Below are 16,674 nucleotides of genomic sequence, written 5' to 3'. Positions count from 1 at the left end.
AAAAATCTGGAATTCTTGCTTAACAATATCCTCTCTCTGTCTCTCTCAACCAGAGTTAGAAGTTCTCTGTGAGGTGGTCTTATTTATCCAGTTTCTTTCCCTAATTTATCATTCCTCACAAGCTCTTCCAAGGTCTCCTTCACATTCACTCCTTGCTTCATTTTTTTTTTCTCATGTGGTTCTTCCTTGAGATTCCTCACATTATGTCACCCAAATTCCATCTGTGGCAGCCAAAATTCTTCCCTGATTTCTCCATCCAGCACTTATGGTTTCGTTTTTGAAATCTGTCAAGCTATTATCAATAGCTAACATTTAGTAGTAAATTATTCTCTGATGCATTAATGTGTTTTGGTCTTGTTATTCCAACTAGAATGGTTATTTCCTGATGGCAGAGATCATGTTTTGAACCTCACTTAAATGCTCTTTGCATCACTGAATATACGATAAGTAAATATTTTTTTGTTTTTTTTTAGCCCAGCGAATTTTATTTTATCCCATTTCTTAGAAAATGACTTTTGTAGTCAATTGAGTAGAGCAATTACCTTGAAAAAAACTATCCACAGGCAGCCTTCTGGAATCAAGAAAAGTTTTATAATAAATCATCTAATAAAAACAACTATAGTAAAATCTCTGGTTTCAAATTCATACAGATATCTATTTATAACAAGAAGCTAGAAAACTGAGGATAATAGTAGCTTCTAGTAAATGACTTCCATGTGGTAAGCAATAGTTAAGATAGATGTCTTAAGTTATAAGTAGTGACCATATGGTATATATTATGATTAATACTTTACACATGAGAAATCTAATCCTGAGATATTAAGCAACTCTTCCAAGGTATCACAGCTTATCATCAAGTAATAAAGATTCATAAGGTTGTTGACTTAAGTCATATAATTGTCCCATTTGCATATCATGTAGACAGTAACAAGAATGATATTAGATTGAACTGATCATTCATTTCTTAAATGCCTGCTAACATAAAGCACTATAATTGGTGCCACTTGAGATTTTGACATAGAGAAGCTCATGGTTTAGCCTCATGCTGTTCATTGTTTATGCTTGGAGAACAGTTTTCTCAGCAAGCACTCAACAGACATGAATTTACAAAATGCACAATCCTCATTAAATTACAGAAATAATCTCCCAAGGAGCAGAAAGGAATGGGATATACATTGAGGATTCACCTAGCATTGAAAATCATCTGAAAACAGTTCTCAGTTGGTCTTGAATGCTGCTGATCATAGAAACAATTTCAGAGAAAGGATAAAGAAGCTGTGTGGAAGGAAATCATATTTCAGAATCTGAAATAGGAATTCTTTGAATCTGGAATAGTGGTTGTTATGCTTTAGATGTGAGGTGACTCCAAAATGCTCCTGTTAATGCAAGAATATTCAGAGGTAAAAATGATTGCACTAATGAGAGCTGTAATCTAATCAGTCCATTCCAGTTTGAATGGACTGACTGGTGATAATTATAGGCAGGTGGGTGTGGTTAGAGGAGGTGAACCACTGGAATTGTGCCCAGGAAGGGTGCCCCTGCACCCCCATACATACTTCCTGACCCCACCGTGAGCTGAGTGACTCTCCTCCACTGGGCCCTTCCTCCTGATGTTGCTGCCTTGCCTTGATACCAGGGCAATGGAGTCACCCATCTGTGGACTGAGACCTCTGAAACGTTGAGCCCCAAATAAGTTTTTCCTCTTCTAAGTTATTCTGGGCAGTTATTTTGGTCATGGTGAAGTGAAAGCTGACTAAAATAGGGTTCAAATCTCTTTTGCCATGACTTGGCCGTGTGTCTGAATCTCTAGTTTTCATGAATAGGTGCTGTAATGTATATCTTACGGGGTAGGTTGATTAAACAAATGGGAATAAAACACATTGAACACATACAGAGTTGGTGCGAAGAAAATATCCTACTCCCTCCCTGGATGATCTCCAAATCTCTCTCTCAACACCCATGGGTGTGCAAAATTAGTGTCGTGGTCATGGTTGAACGACAGATTATGTCCCTGTCCTGTGGTGTACTATAAAAATGCATCATTCTTGCATTGAGCACCATCCTTAGTTAAACTGCTTCTTGAAAATCACTAGATATGGGATTTCACTCTTTTCTCATGTATCTTCCTAAATTTCTATACCATCTTTTTTTTTTAACTAGCAGAAAGTAATCTCTATCAGAACATTCTTGTAATTTTCAGTTCTTGGCTTCAAATCTAGTTTCAGGAGCTACTGAAACATTTTTTTTATTCCTCCATATGTAGAAGACATTCAAATATTTTGGCCATTAAAAACAAAAAGAAAAAAAAACACCTCTGCTTCAAATATATAGAACAAATGTGCAAACAATTTTGCCTTTGAAGAGACTAGTTCGCATTGAATGTGAGCAAATGTTTAAAAGAAATTAGAGATGATTGTTGGGGGACGGTTATTCATAGTTCAGGCTCAAGGCTTACAATTCTTATATGATGTTTGGAATTTATTCAGTTTACAATGCATAGATTTTCCTTTTGGAGTTGAAGAAAGGGTCTGTGACCGTTTATTAAGTCTGAATTATTAGAACTCCCAATCTTCTAGATTATAAGGCTGAATCATCAGGGAAATAAAAGGGGAAAAATGCTCTCAGGACTGTGGTCTTGCTCTTGGAAGAAAACCTGGTTGTAGAGAGGGACCTATGCCATTAACATAGACATATTTGTGTCTTTCTACAATGTCAAAACGTATTGAATCACAAAAAATTCACAGGTCATGCCACTTTCTCTGGTGGCAGTTCTCCAAGTACTCAAGGGTCACCTGATAGTCATAAGCCAGGACAAAACAAGTTCATTTATTTCTGTTACGGTTTAAATATGAGGTGTCCCTGGGCCCGGGGTTGTGGATCAGTGGTAGAGAGCTTGCCTAGCATGCGTGAAGCACTGGGTTTGATCCTCAGCACCACATAAAAATAAACAAATAAAATAAAGATATTGTGTCCATCTACAATATATATATATATATATATATATATATATATATATATAGTAGATTAATTTAAATAAAATAAATATGAGGTATCCCTGTAAAGCTTATGTGTCAGGCAATTCAAGAAAGTTGAGAGGTGAAATGATTGGGTTATAAGAAGTTTAGCCTAATTAGTGTATGAATTCCCTGATTGGGATTAACTTGGTGGTAACTATAAGCAGGAAGGGTGTGGCTGGAGTAGGTGGGTTTCTGGGAGCAAGTCTTTAGGATATATATTTTTCCTCGTTGTGTACTTCTCTCTCTTTCTCTGTTTCCTGAGCCACTTTCTTCCTCATAATCTTCCACCATGATTTCTTTTGTACCTCAGCCCCTGAGGAATGAAGTCAGCCATCTGGGGACTGAGTCCTCTGAAACCATAATCTCCAAATAAACTTTTTCCTTCTCTAAAGTTGTTTGTCAGGTCTTTTGGTCACAGAAAAAAAAATGACTAAAAAAAATCCAATCTCAATTCTTAATATCTCTAAGACTCAAGTCATACATCATACTTTACACAGTGATGTTTAAACAGGTCACAGAAAGACTAAGAAAGGGGTGAGATGGCTGTGAGGTTATAGGGTGCTGAGCCAAGAGCACAGGTAGAGAGAGAGATGAATGTAGAATCAGAGACTAACTGTAGTTGGCCAGATGAAGATTTTAACCAACTGGTTTCACGGAGTTGTCAAAGGAAAGCTTCCAGATGGCAGTTTCAGTTTCTGAGTGTCAGTTTGGAGTGCCAGCTTGAGGTGTCAGCTTAAAGTGGGCTGTGCCTGGTCAGAACGTGCGGGAGAAACCATGCTCTGATGAAGCCCATTGAGGAAGTGGGTACCAGAGATTCATTGCTATGGAGAATTTTCTGGGCACAGTTCATGGTGAGTGACATGGTGACAGGTTAGGGAGGAAGGTGGGAGTTCCTCCTTTTATATCTTATAGATATTAGGAATTGAGATTGGATTGTTTAGTCAGCTTTTAGTCTTAGGTGAGAGGGTTGCATCTGGTGAGGTTGATAATCTCCACATCTGATGTTTCTGATGTAATTTGGGATGCCCACAAGTCCAGGTACAACCTCCTTGATTTGATTTGATAAGTTGGCACATATAAGTTATTTGCCAAATTTGTGCCTTAAGGTGAGCTCAGTTGTTGGTTGTTTACTTGTATAAAGAAGGTATAGAGTCATTCAACCTTGGCACCGGTACTTAAAATGGAGTAGCTCATGGCAAACAACTGCCTTACAACATGGAGTAACTCAGGTTTAGACACAGTCTGAAAACTGCTGTTGTGTACATAGTAGAGTAACTCAGAACATGGCACTGCTTGCTCTGCACACTACTGAATTAAAGAAAAACAGTCATTTCTCCCGGAAGCTCTTTCACAGTAACTCAGTGAAAATGGTGTGATTGAAACTGTTGTTCCCAGACAATGAGAAGAGCTAAAACCCTCTTCTCAGTGGTGACTAGAAAAATCTTTTAAATTTTAGACATGTCACAAATATTGTCCTAAGAAACTGCTGGGAAAAGATAATCATGTTGCCTTTGTTTATATCACGAGGAACAAAGAATGATGGCCTTTTCAAAGTCACAGCCCTATGAGGTGGTAACCTTCATGAAGACGCAGTTCTCAAAGTAGCTGGAATCACAAGGATACAAGAAGTCACTGAAATCTAATCATAGGGATCAAGTACAACCAGCCAGTTCTATTCCCAGGTGTTTTTGATTTGCCTAATTTTTTTTTCTTTAGCCTATTCATATCTTTTTTTGTTTGCTTGAAAATTAAATGGCATTTTGTTGTGACATTTTGGGATGAATTTTGAAAAGAGTAAAATTAAAAATACATGTATTTTGAGAAGTATGAGTGTTAGATAATATACAGTAGTAAACAGTTCTATTTTTAGTATTTTGAATTATATTTTATTTTATTTTCCATATTTCCATTCTTCTTTAAGAATGAATAAAACCCCATTATGTATATATTCAACATTTTCTTTAGCCATTCTTCCATTGAGAGATACCTGAGCTGGTTCTAAAGTTTGGCTATTGTAAATTATGCTGCTATGAAAGTGGGTATGCATGTGTCACTATAGTATGCTACATCTTTTAGGATATATGCTGGGAGTGATATCCATGAGTCACATGGTATTTCCATTCCTAATCTTTTAAGGAAACTCTTGTAGAGATATCCATAGGGGTTATACTAATTTACAACCAAGAGTTTGAAACTGTTCATTTTTCTCCATATCCTTGTCAACATTTAATATTGTCTGTATGCTTGATGACTGCCATTCTAGCTAAAATGAGATAAAAATCTCAGTGTACTTCTGATTTGCATTTCCCTAATTGCTAAGAATGTTGAATATTTTTCATATATTTATTGGTCATTTATATTTCTTCTTTTGAGAGGTGTCTGTTTGGTTTATTTGCCCACTTATCCCATTTATAAATTGGGTAATTTGACTTTTTGGTATTTTCTTATTTTTCTTTAACCAGAGATTGAAACCAGGGATGTTTAACCACTAAACCACAACCCCAGCCCATTTATTTATTTATTTATTATTTTTGAAACAGGATCTTGATAAGTTTTTTAGGGTCTCTCTAAATTGCTGAGACTGGCTTTGAACCTGGGACCCTTCTGCCTCAGCCCCACCCCCTTCAACCACTGTGCCCAGCTCTGCATCCCCTTTTAAAGGCACTAATCTCATTAATGAAACCTCCACCCTTGTGACTTAAGTACCTTGCCAAGATCCACTCCCAAACATCATACAGGCTTCAACCTTTGAATTTTAGGTGGATACAGTATTTAGTATACTAAATATACTCATTGTAATGTATTTTGGAAAATCAGCATTAAACTTAATATTGATGATTCCATAGCAAACAGTCTAATGAAAACCAAACAGTTGGTTTGAGTATTCATCATGTAGCTTCTCTACATATGAGGTGTTCAATTTCACCTCCAATGTCCAGAAATGATCACATCACTGAGCTCCTGAGACAAAGTAAATGGTTGCTGAGAGAGAGAGTGAATAAGATAAAATTAAGGCTTTCAGAAGCAATTTAAGGAGCTATGGATGTGTGGGATCTACACAATAACCAAGATTAAGAAGCAGTAAAGGCTGGGCATGATGGTGCACTCCTATAATCCCTGTGGCTTGGGAGGATGAAGCAGGAGGATTGTGAGTTCAAAGCCAGCCTCAGCAATGGTGAGGCACCAAGCAACTCAGTGAGACTCTGTTTCTAAATAAAATAAAAATAGGATTGGGGATATGGCTTAGTGGCTGAGTATCCCTGACTCAATCCCTGGCACCAAATAAATAAATAAGCAGTAGTAATAGATAAATGATAGGGGTTCATAAAAGGTTTAATTCCCACTTAAAAAGAATATTTGTGTGTGATTTTTCAAATATTACTAATACAGGTTACAGGGGAAGAGTAGAATAAATAACTAAAAAGCAACTACATGGCAAGGTAGAGAGTATATCCAAACATAAACAGGTGGTTACCTAAGGGGGGAGCATAAGAGGGAATAAATCATTTACTGTCTTGGCTATAAACCTAATCCTAGTCTCACTCTCTCTTAACTAGTATTCTGTCTCACAGAAACACTGATTTTGCTCAACATAATTAGAACCAAGTAAAAATATTATAAATACCTGGTTAATTAAAGATATGATAGTGACTGACTTAAATGAGTGTTCTTTAAGAAATACCTTTAAGTTTATTTGATTAATATATGCTTTTCTTTGAAAACAGCCTTGTAACCAAATAACTTCACGATTCTGGCTAAACCAAAGTTAAATGTGTCCATCCCAAGATGTTTCAGAGGCTTCTGTGGCCTCACATGTGCTTCTATTGTCTAAGCATGATGGAGTACATAGCATCTACCAACATGTTCCCATTACCAGGCCCATTTTTCAAAGAGTGTGCTGAGGAGTATACTCTGCATAATGTTGGTTAATGATGAGTCTCTCAATAAATAAATAAACAAATAAATAAATATCATTATCCAAGCAAAAAATGAAAAATAACAACAACAAATTTTGACAGCTATCTCATTTTCTTTCCTTTTCCTGGGTCTCTTTGTTTTTGCTTCAATTATGTAGAGAAGGGCAGGCATCTCTGCTGGTTTCCATGAACAGGTGGAAAATCCACCCCCTACCCATCCTCCTTTTGGAAAGATACACATTGGAGACACAAAGGAGAAAAGATTGAAGTATATTTTCTTTTCTTGCACTGGGATTAATTAAAAATACATTAGAAACATCGAAACATAAAAACCAGTTCGTTGGATTGGATGTCTGCAGTTGAATTTCTAGGAAGAACGGATTGAAAGCTTCAGTATATTAGTTTAATCTCAGAAGTAATAAACAATAGCTGTCGAGAGCCATCCGTGAGCTGTGTGTGGATTATATCAGCATCGAAGCCTAGTGAATAGGAGAATCTGGTGTCTGGGAACTTCCAGTGGAAATTTCCTCTGGCCAAGACCACCCAGACACATGTGGCTCTATTCAAGCTCTGTGGGAGGTCCCACACAGCACTGGAGATGGGGTGACCTGCTGCATCCAGACAGCCTCTCTGAGATGGGTGTGACCTGCCAGGATGCCAATCAACCTGCTGACTGCAGGATACCATGAAGAGAGACTCTAATCCTGAAACCTTATCCTGGCCTTTGGTGTACCCCCTTAAGTAAAACCATGGGAGCCATTTTCTAATGGTCCAACTCCAGCTCCTATATGGGCTGAATCTATCAGGTGCTCCATCCTTTAAAACTATAATTCTCCCTCTGCCTTTTGTTTTTCACTAATTATTTCTGACTTTAAATTCTTCCAAAGCTTTTCCCTCCTAGCAGGCCAGAGTTCCCTGGAGACGTGCTGGCCACCCCACGATAATCAGTAATTTCTGTATCCAGTTAGTATGAGATATTACCTAATGGCCACTTGTGAATACAAATGAACGCCACATATTATGCACTGTGTTGGAAATACTGATGCCCAAACCATTATAATTCCCCAATCTGCTCAACTGGAAGCACTTTATAGAAAATGTTCTAATCTACACATAACCGATCTATTATGAGTAATAGATCTACATTCTACAAAGGATACATTCTACCACCTCAAAGAGTATTTCAGATACCCAAACCTGGTACTTCACTAATAAGAAGCTCTTCTTCATTATGAGTGTGTAGAAATCTTCCAGAATAAGCCGGGCTCCCACAGGTTCCTTCCTTCTTCTAGCAACAACCTTGCCTAAAACACTAATATCTGTTGAGTCCATTTCTTTGTAAAATGGGAAAATAACTTCTGCCTTAACTGTCTTGGCTGCCTTGACTGTCTTTCTTTCTTCTATAGGTAAATAGCATCCACAGGTAGGTCCTCACAATCAAATAAGAAAATTCAGAACATAATAAGTTGTAAAATTCTAAATGTTTATTAATTTCCAATAGGATATACCCTGTGCATCTCTTCTTTTCTTCCCCTCTACTGTTTGTATATGCAGATCTGTGCAAGTATTCATCACTATTCTCTCTCATCTGTCTGCCTATTACCCATCTAGCTATCATCTAGCTATTTAAATCTAAATAGCTAAAGTTCAACCTGAAGTTGAACTTTTCCATTATGCTTCTATACACATGAAAATGTGTTGGTAACTTTTGTCAGGTTTGTAAGATGACTATAAATGTGTAGGTTGTCTCATTCTTCCTCTTAATATTCTGAAGCTTTCCCAGGACTATGTCAAAAAATTATGGTGAAAAGCTTAAGAGCATAATTTATTTGCATCAATTTTCCCAGAGCCCCATTGGGTGATCAAGCCCATATTTCTTTTCTTCTTTATTATATAAAGTACAAATCATACCAGAGAGGAGAAAAACATAATTGGATTATTTAGAGCTTATATTTTATAATGACACCTAATTTTATAACAAAACAGGTACTTTGTGGCAATGGGATATAAAACATCCGTTGAAATTGTCGAGGATGCTGAGCAGCGTGGCTGGTGGGCGTTTTGCCCTGCCCAGTATTAATTACTCATGACTACTGCTTATTTCACTGATGGAATTTGCTTTTGTTTTGAAGTGATCTGGAAGAACAAAGCCTCATTCTGCTGCCTTAGAGGATCCATAATTTCTTAAAAAGTCAAATATGTAAAAATGAGACCTGGAAGCTCTGTGATTGTGTGACTTTAGCACAGCTGCCACAAGTCCGCTGTGTTGGTTTGCCCACAGCTCTATGAAGCCCAGTGTGAAAAACTGATGCATACAGCAGGTGGTGAGGAGTAAGTCCATCCTTCCAAAGAGGGGATCAGCCCCTCAAATCCTGGAGCCCCTCTCTGGTTACCAGGCTGACTGGGTGGCCACTGCATGATTGTCTTTCTTCCTTCTATAGGTAAATAACACCTCTGTTTCAGTTGGTTTTTCTCTTTTGCGAGAAAACACCTGAGGAAAACAACTTAGAATGTGGAGAGGTTTGTTTGGGCTCACAGTTTGAGGTTTTAGTCCGTGGTTATTTGGCTCCATTGCTTTTGGGCCTGTGGTGAGGCCAAGTACATCATGCTCCGAAGCACATGAGGACCCAAGTTGCTCGCCCCATGGTGGCCGTGGATCTAAGGGACAGAAGGAGAGAAGGAGAGGCCAGTGTAAAAATGACCCCTTGAAGAGCTCACCCCCAGTGACCCACCTCTTAAAATTTTCGACACTTCTCAGTGGCACCATAGGCTGGCCTTTAAAATATGGAATTCGCTTTTGTGTTGAAGTGATCTGGAAGAACAAAATATGGTCTTTGGGGGGGGACATCTAAGATCCGAACCATAACAACATGCTATTGTGCCACACTCTGTTGTAGTATTGGGATATAATGGTGAACGAGACAGATTCTGCCTCTGTCTTCATAAATCTTATGTCGTAACAGAGACTAGAGGGAAAAGTTCATGCTTATAAAATTATACTCAAAGTTAGTACAAATGCTGAGAAGACAACTAGGAGTTGGAGATAATAAATAAAGGGGCAGCTCCTTGCACAGGGTGATCAGAGAGGGTCTCTCTGAGACAATGAGACTGAAGTGGAGACATTAAAGTAGGTGTCAGAGTAAACATTAGGCCCTGCCTGGAAGAGGATGGTGATGGTGGTGATGAAATTTTACAGGTAACAGAGATGGCATGTGCAAAGACAGACTCAGGGTTGGGAAGAGTGGGCCTTTGGGTGTCTAATGGCAAAGTCTCCTCTATGTGGAGTACAGATGCAGCTTTTGATCTGATGTAGCCATAGGCAACAAAAGAGGAACACCATTTGTAGAAGTATTTTCACTTTGTTCCTGATCGCACAATAAATTGGAGTTTTTCAAACTTTTATGGATATCTTTCAATGTTTTCAGAACTGTCATGGTTGTATCAGAGAAAATTGAGATGTATCAGCCCTTAGAATTTGCATTTTCACAATTGTACTTTGGAAATATAATTTTTGCAACAAAATAGAAAAAAAGCGCTATTTTTGAAATACAGAAAAGAAATCTTATTTACTACAGAGGAGAGTTTGGATTGATATCTGGTTTCAAGTAAGTCTTGATGTAGATTCTGGGCAGATTATGGAAAGCTCTGAGTGTCAAGTCTTTTTTTTTTTTTTTTATTCATTATAATGTTGACAGTAGCAACTTGACCTCACTTGTAGAAATGAATACCCAAAAGTTCCTTGATCCTGGATTCCCTTCTTCCCAGCCTCCACATGGCACCTCCACTGTTCTCCATGATCTTAGACCTGCCTGGTATTACATAGGGCCTCCAAGCCCTTGGTTGCTGTTATAGTTTGAATCTAGAGTGTCCCCCAAAGAGTTAGGTATTAAGGCCTTCCTTCCAGATGTAGAAATGTTCAGAGGTGAGACTTTTGGAAAATGATTACATCATGAAAACTTTAACTTCACCAAAGGATTAATCCCTTGATAGAGTTACAATTGCTGGGGGTGATGGAAACTGTAGAGTGTGGGTCCTTGTTGCAGGAAGTAGGTCACTAGGGGCATGCCCTTGGGGACTATATCTTGTCCCTGGCACCTTTCTTGTTCTCCTTCTCTGTCTCTTTGCTTCTCTGCTGTCATGAGTTGAGTAGCTTAGCTCTGCCATACTTTCTTACTATGACGGGCAGCTTCACTGAAGTCCCAGAAACAATGGGACCAGAGGCCATGGACTAAAATTTCTGAATCTATCAACCAAAATCTTTCATTCTTTAAGTTGATTTTTCTCACTTATTTTTGTCACAGTGACAAAATGCTGATTAACACAGTGGTATCAATTCTGGTTAGTTCATGTTTATTCATTATTGATTAGTCAATATTTTGAATTTTACCTCTACTAGTTCCGTAAAATTATGTAAAACAAATTTTGTTGGAGAGAGACACAGGTTCCAGTGTCTCCGATGTGCTTGGACACCTCTTTTCTTACAAATAACAACTCAGGGGGCCCAGAGATCCATAGAATGAACTTCAGGAAACACCACTGATTGCATCAATGGTCTGGTTTATCTTCTTGTATTAAATACCTCTCCCATTTAATCTTTTTTTTTTCACCCATTAAACACAGCTATTATTCGATTATTTCTCTCCTTACAAACTGGATAATATTTCATGCCTGTAGTATTCAGGCCAGACTCCTTCAGAGGGCTTTAAAGGTACTTTGCAACTGTCACCTACCCAGTCGTTAACACTTGTCATTCCAAGTCCTTCCCACGATATGTAGGTGGTCTAGACATATAAGACAAATTTGAACAGCAAAGACTTCGTGGCTCTGTGCCTTATTAAACTCTTGCATTGATCCTGCAGAATCCAGAAAAAAATGAATTCTTCCCACGAAATCATTCTCAATTTCCGAACTGACAAGAGGTCTTTCCCTCCTCCTTTCAGTAATCATGGTAATTTGTTTACATTTAGAGAATTTATCCAAGGCCTAATTGTATTACTCCTAGCAATGTCCATCTAAGTTTCCATCAGACAATGGGCTATGGGATCACACTTGTTTCTTTCCTAACACCTCACTGCCCCCCCCCACAGCTCCCTAGGGAATGACTGTATATCTTATACCCCAATTTTTTGTTGTTTCCTCAAACTAGGCACTCTGTAAAACACAAAGAATGTTATGTAAAGAGAATTGATGAGAAAGTCTTCAGCATAGCCACTGACCTTGAATGGTTTATGGCTTTGGGCCCATAACATAATGTCAGTGGTTCTGTTTCTTCAAAGGATAAACAAAGAGCCCCACACAAATCCAACTTCTCTGAAATATCTTAATGCCTACAAAACTCCATTCCCTTGCTTTTCCATTTAATAGTGTTAGGCCCACTTGGTATACCCATCACATGTTAACTTGCTTTGCTTCTGCTGCCAATGAATTCTCTACTTACAAGGACAAAGCATCTGTGTTATCAGCTTTATGTTAATGTGAAAAATGCCTGAGATGAATGACTTATAAAAAAGAAAAGGTTTATTTTGGCTCACGGTTTCCGAGGTTTCAGTCCATTGATGGTCCTGTTACTTTGGGGCCTGCAGTGTCACAGTACATCATGGCAGCCAGACTGTGTGGTGGAGGAGGATCTCATCTCATAGCAGCCAGGAAGTAAAAGGGAAAGAGGAGGAAGGGTACGGATCCCAATATTCTCTTCCAGGGCATGCTGCCAATGACCTTACTTTTCTTCCATTGGGCCCCTCCTCTTAAAGGCTCCACCACTTCCTAATAGCACCATGAGCTAGAAACCAAGTCTTCAACACAAGGGCATTTGGAGGACATTTAAGATACAAACTCCAGAAGCATTCCTTAGCCTGAATGTCTGGTCATTTTGATGTGTCTAGAGAGCCCCTTCTGTAGATGAACTATTAGGACCACACTGGAAAAATCTGTGCACTGATGGAGAGTGACTGCTGCACAGTCATGGGAAGAGCCAGGTTCCCTTTCCCCACTGCCTTGATTTCCACCATCTTTACTTTATACTTGCTGTACCTTCACAGTCTGAACACCAGTATTCTTGCCCCATAGCAAGGCCCAGGTAACCTTGAACAAGGAAATGTTATCATTATCTCCTACCATAAATCTTTCTAAGAATCACTAATGCTTTAAAGACCAAATTTAAATGAACCTTTCTGATTTGATCCTTGCTCCTCTGGCCATTCCTTCACTTATCATTACAGCCAATAGCAATTCTCTACCAATGCAGGGTTACCAGATCAAATCTAGAATGTCTACTTTAAATTCTGGTAAATTACAAATAATGTTTTAGAATAAATATTTTCCAAATATTGAATTGGACATACTTGTTCTAATATAATATTTATTTTTCATCTGAATTTCAAATTTATGGAGTATCCTGTGTTGCTATTTACTAACTCTGACAACCGTGCCCATTGTATTCATGTGTTCTCATGACCCCTGCCTTCTCCTGTGCTGTGTTTCTCCATGAACAAAATTTCCTCCTTCCTCTATTTCTTACATATGCATTATTTAGGACTCCTTCTATTTTTACTGAAAAGTCTCTATTACCTCCCAATTTAATTTCAATGCTTTGCTGTTTTATGCTGGGCCTTTATCTAATAATGTACTTACACAAATCTATCATGATTGCTTATTTTTATTTTTGTCTGACTCACTAAACATTTCTTGGCGGCAGGATCCATTCTTTTATCGACTTCTATAAACTAATCAAGTGGCTGACCTACAATAGTGGTTCAACCACATTTATTTGGTAAGCAAAATGGTGTCATTTTACTAGTTTTTTTCTAAGATGCACAGACAAAAGCACGTGGTCATAGCCCTAGATTCTCAGGGTGAAGACGAATACGGTGCTAGACATGAAAATTGCTGACTCATTTCCAGGTGGCCATAACCACAGGGCATTTAAGGGGGAGAGCAGCAAGAATACAGATTGCAGACACATTCTAAGAACCGCAGTAAGAAAGGTCACGGCCAGATATCAGAGATAGGGAACATAATAGAGATGAGACCAGAGACAAAACTAGTGATTTGGGAACATTTCATGTCAGTGTTCTGCAGAAGATAAGTTGAAGGGCAATATGAACTTGACAGTAAAGAAAGGATTGGTTACCTGGCTGACAATTAATCAAGGGATACACTATGAAATTCTTCTCAAAAGTATTTTAGCAGAAAAGAGAGAATTGGGAGCAACTGGCTGTACCTGGATGGATAGAGCTCTGTTCTCATAAGCAACTCTCCACAGAGGAGCGGTCAATGGTGGCTCCATGATGAAGGTGGCCCAAGACAAGCCCTTTGGCTGGGTAGAGGAAGGAACTGCGTGTCTCCTGCAGGCAGCAAGAGCTTACAAAGGCAGGTAGCAGCTTTCCTGTTTTTCTTTAGAGGGCCTTCTTCCCAAGTTGCTGCTTCTTTTACTATACAGCTCATGTCACTCCAAATTTGAATTTGAGAATTAGCCAGACATGCAAGGAGAGTTATATAAAGGAAGATTTGATGCACCTACAACAGAAAGGACAAGGAAACAAGAGGCTGTCAGCCTGTGTCAGTGTCTTAGGATCCCACTCACCCTTGGTTTCATTCTCTTCCTAATCAAAGCTTTCCCAAATTTTCCTGTTTCCCCCCCGCCCCCTCTTCTTTTGCTTCTTATCAGTCTACCCTCAGCCCCACTCCTCAAGTGAATGATTTTTGCCTTAGCAGCTATTTAATAATGTATAAGATACTATACTATGCTTTAGGAATAAATATTAAGAACCTGAAAAATAGTCACAAGCTTTTATAGTAAATTCTTCTAGGAATTATCCTAAGGAAAAAGTCAGAGGCAAAAAAATCTATGTTCAATGATGCTCATTACAAAATGGTTACAATAAATAAAAGATGTTTATGCAATAAACTAGTATGCAATCATTAGAAGAATATTTTCTAGGAATAGTTAATACAGAGGGAAATGTTCTTCTTTATTGTTATCATGACAACCAGAAAAAAAATGAATCTGAGTCTCAAATAGTATATATAAAACAATATAGTGTTGAGTTTGGGAACTTTACAAATAAATCTAAGTCAGATACACTTAGATTTATTACTTTTTAATGGAGATTCTGGGAAAATTTACTGGATTTCAGGATGTCTTTATAAAATGAGGAGGGTAGTACTTGCCTTATAAAGTTGTTTTCTGAGTCTATATGCCAAATCATTTTCAAATGCCTACTCTAGTCTTACCTCATGGTAGAATTCAATACAATGTATTTATATATAAATGTGCAGAAATTTTAAAAATTACCACCAAAAAATATACAAATATATTTTCCTAGTTTCTATCACTGTGACAAACTACCTGAGATAAACAAAATTAAAGGAGGAAAGGTTTATTGAGGCTCACAGTTTCAGAGGTGTTGGTCCATCAGCTATTGGCTCCATTGCTTTTGGTCCTGTGGCGAGGCAGAGCGTTATAGTGGGGAGTGCACGGTGGAGCAGAGCTCTCACCTCATAGTGTCTGGCAAGCAAAAAAGAGAGAGAGAAGAAGGGGTCAGGGTCCAAATAGCCCTCAGTGACCTAACTAATGCTAGGATGCAACTCTTAAAGGAGCCTCCATTTCCTCACATAGTACCACAGGCTGGCTATCTAGCCTCTATCACGTGGGCTTTGGGTGGAATTGAAAATTCAAACCATAACCCATGGATTATCACTAAGTGATGTTATTAGAGATTTTTCAATTTATTTTCCATATCTCATTATTTTATGGGGGCAAGGTACCAGGGATTGAACTCAGGGACACTCAACCACTGAACCACATCCTCAGCCCTGTTTTGTATTTTACTTACATACAGGGTCTCACTGAGTTGTTTAGCACGTCACTTTTGCTGTGGCTGGCTTTGAACTCAAGATCCTATGTTTCAGCCCCACGCTGCTGGGATTACAGGCATGCTCCACCCTGCTCAGTCATATCTCAGTATTTTCTAAATTATTAATAGTGAGGATATCATTAGTTAAAGGGCTAGTCTAAATAAATGAACATAAACAATAACAGCCAAGACATTTATTAAGAAATAAAGAATTTTTAATTTTAGTCCTCATTTTCCTTTTTCATAAGAGATAAAAATCTGAGGATATTGTCAAAAAACATGTCAAGATCATATAGAGGACAATTTTTCATATCTCTGGTTGTATAAGTAGTATATCCACACCAATTCGTGTCTTCATACCTGTACTTTGGATAGTAATGATCATCACATTCCACCATCATTAATAACCCAATGCCCCCTTCCTTCCCCTCCAACCATTCTGCCCTCTCTAGAGTCTGTCTGTTCCTCCTATTCTCCCACTCCCTATCTCACTACGAATCAGCCTCCGTATATCAAAGAAAACATTTGGCATTTTTTTTTTTGGATTGGCTAAATTCACTTAGTATTATCTTCTCTAACTCCATCCATTTACCTGCAAATACCACAATTTTATTCTCTTTTATTGCTGAGTAATAGTCCCTTGTGTATGTACACCACATTTTTTATCCATTCATCTTTTGAAGGGCACCTAGGTTGGTTCCACAGTTTAGCTATTGTGAATTGTGCTGTTATAAACATTGATGTGCTGTTTTTAAGCCCTTTGGGTATAGACCCAGGAGAGGGATAGCTGGGTCAAATGGTGATTCCATTCCCAGATTTCCAAGAAATCTCCATTGTGCTTTCCATATTGGCTGCACCAATTTGCAGTCCCACCAGCAGTGTAGG

General features: G+C 38.3%; 1 long non-coding RNA gene across 1 annotated transcript; it reads right to left on the bottom strand.

Moving 5' to 3' along the window:
* Positions 1-7,001: 7,001 nt before the first annotated feature.
* On the bottom strand, positions 7,002-15,933 carry LOC144365172 (uncharacterized). The gene is made up of 5 exons (XR_013423441.1): positions 15,769-15,933; positions 15,327-15,440; positions 12,466-14,449; positions 11,665-11,787; positions 7,002-9,592 (listed from the first exon to the last, which is right to left on the bottom strand). It is a non-coding gene; the product is annotated as an uncharacterized LOC144365172 (long non-coding RNA).
* Positions 15,934-16,674: the final 741 nt, after the last annotated feature.

The sequence above is a fragment of the Ictidomys tridecemlineatus genome, chromosome 6 (assembly GCF_052094955.1).
Source record: "Ictidomys tridecemlineatus isolate mIctTri1 chromosome 6, mIctTri1.hap1, whole genome shotgun sequence".
In the NCBI taxonomy this organism is placed as follows: domain Eukaryota; kingdom Metazoa; phylum Chordata; class Mammalia; order Rodentia; family Sciuridae; genus Ictidomys; species Ictidomys tridecemlineatus.
The sequence above is the reverse complement of the archived record's forward strand: the minus strand, read 5'-3'. Positions and strand labels throughout refer to the sequence as shown.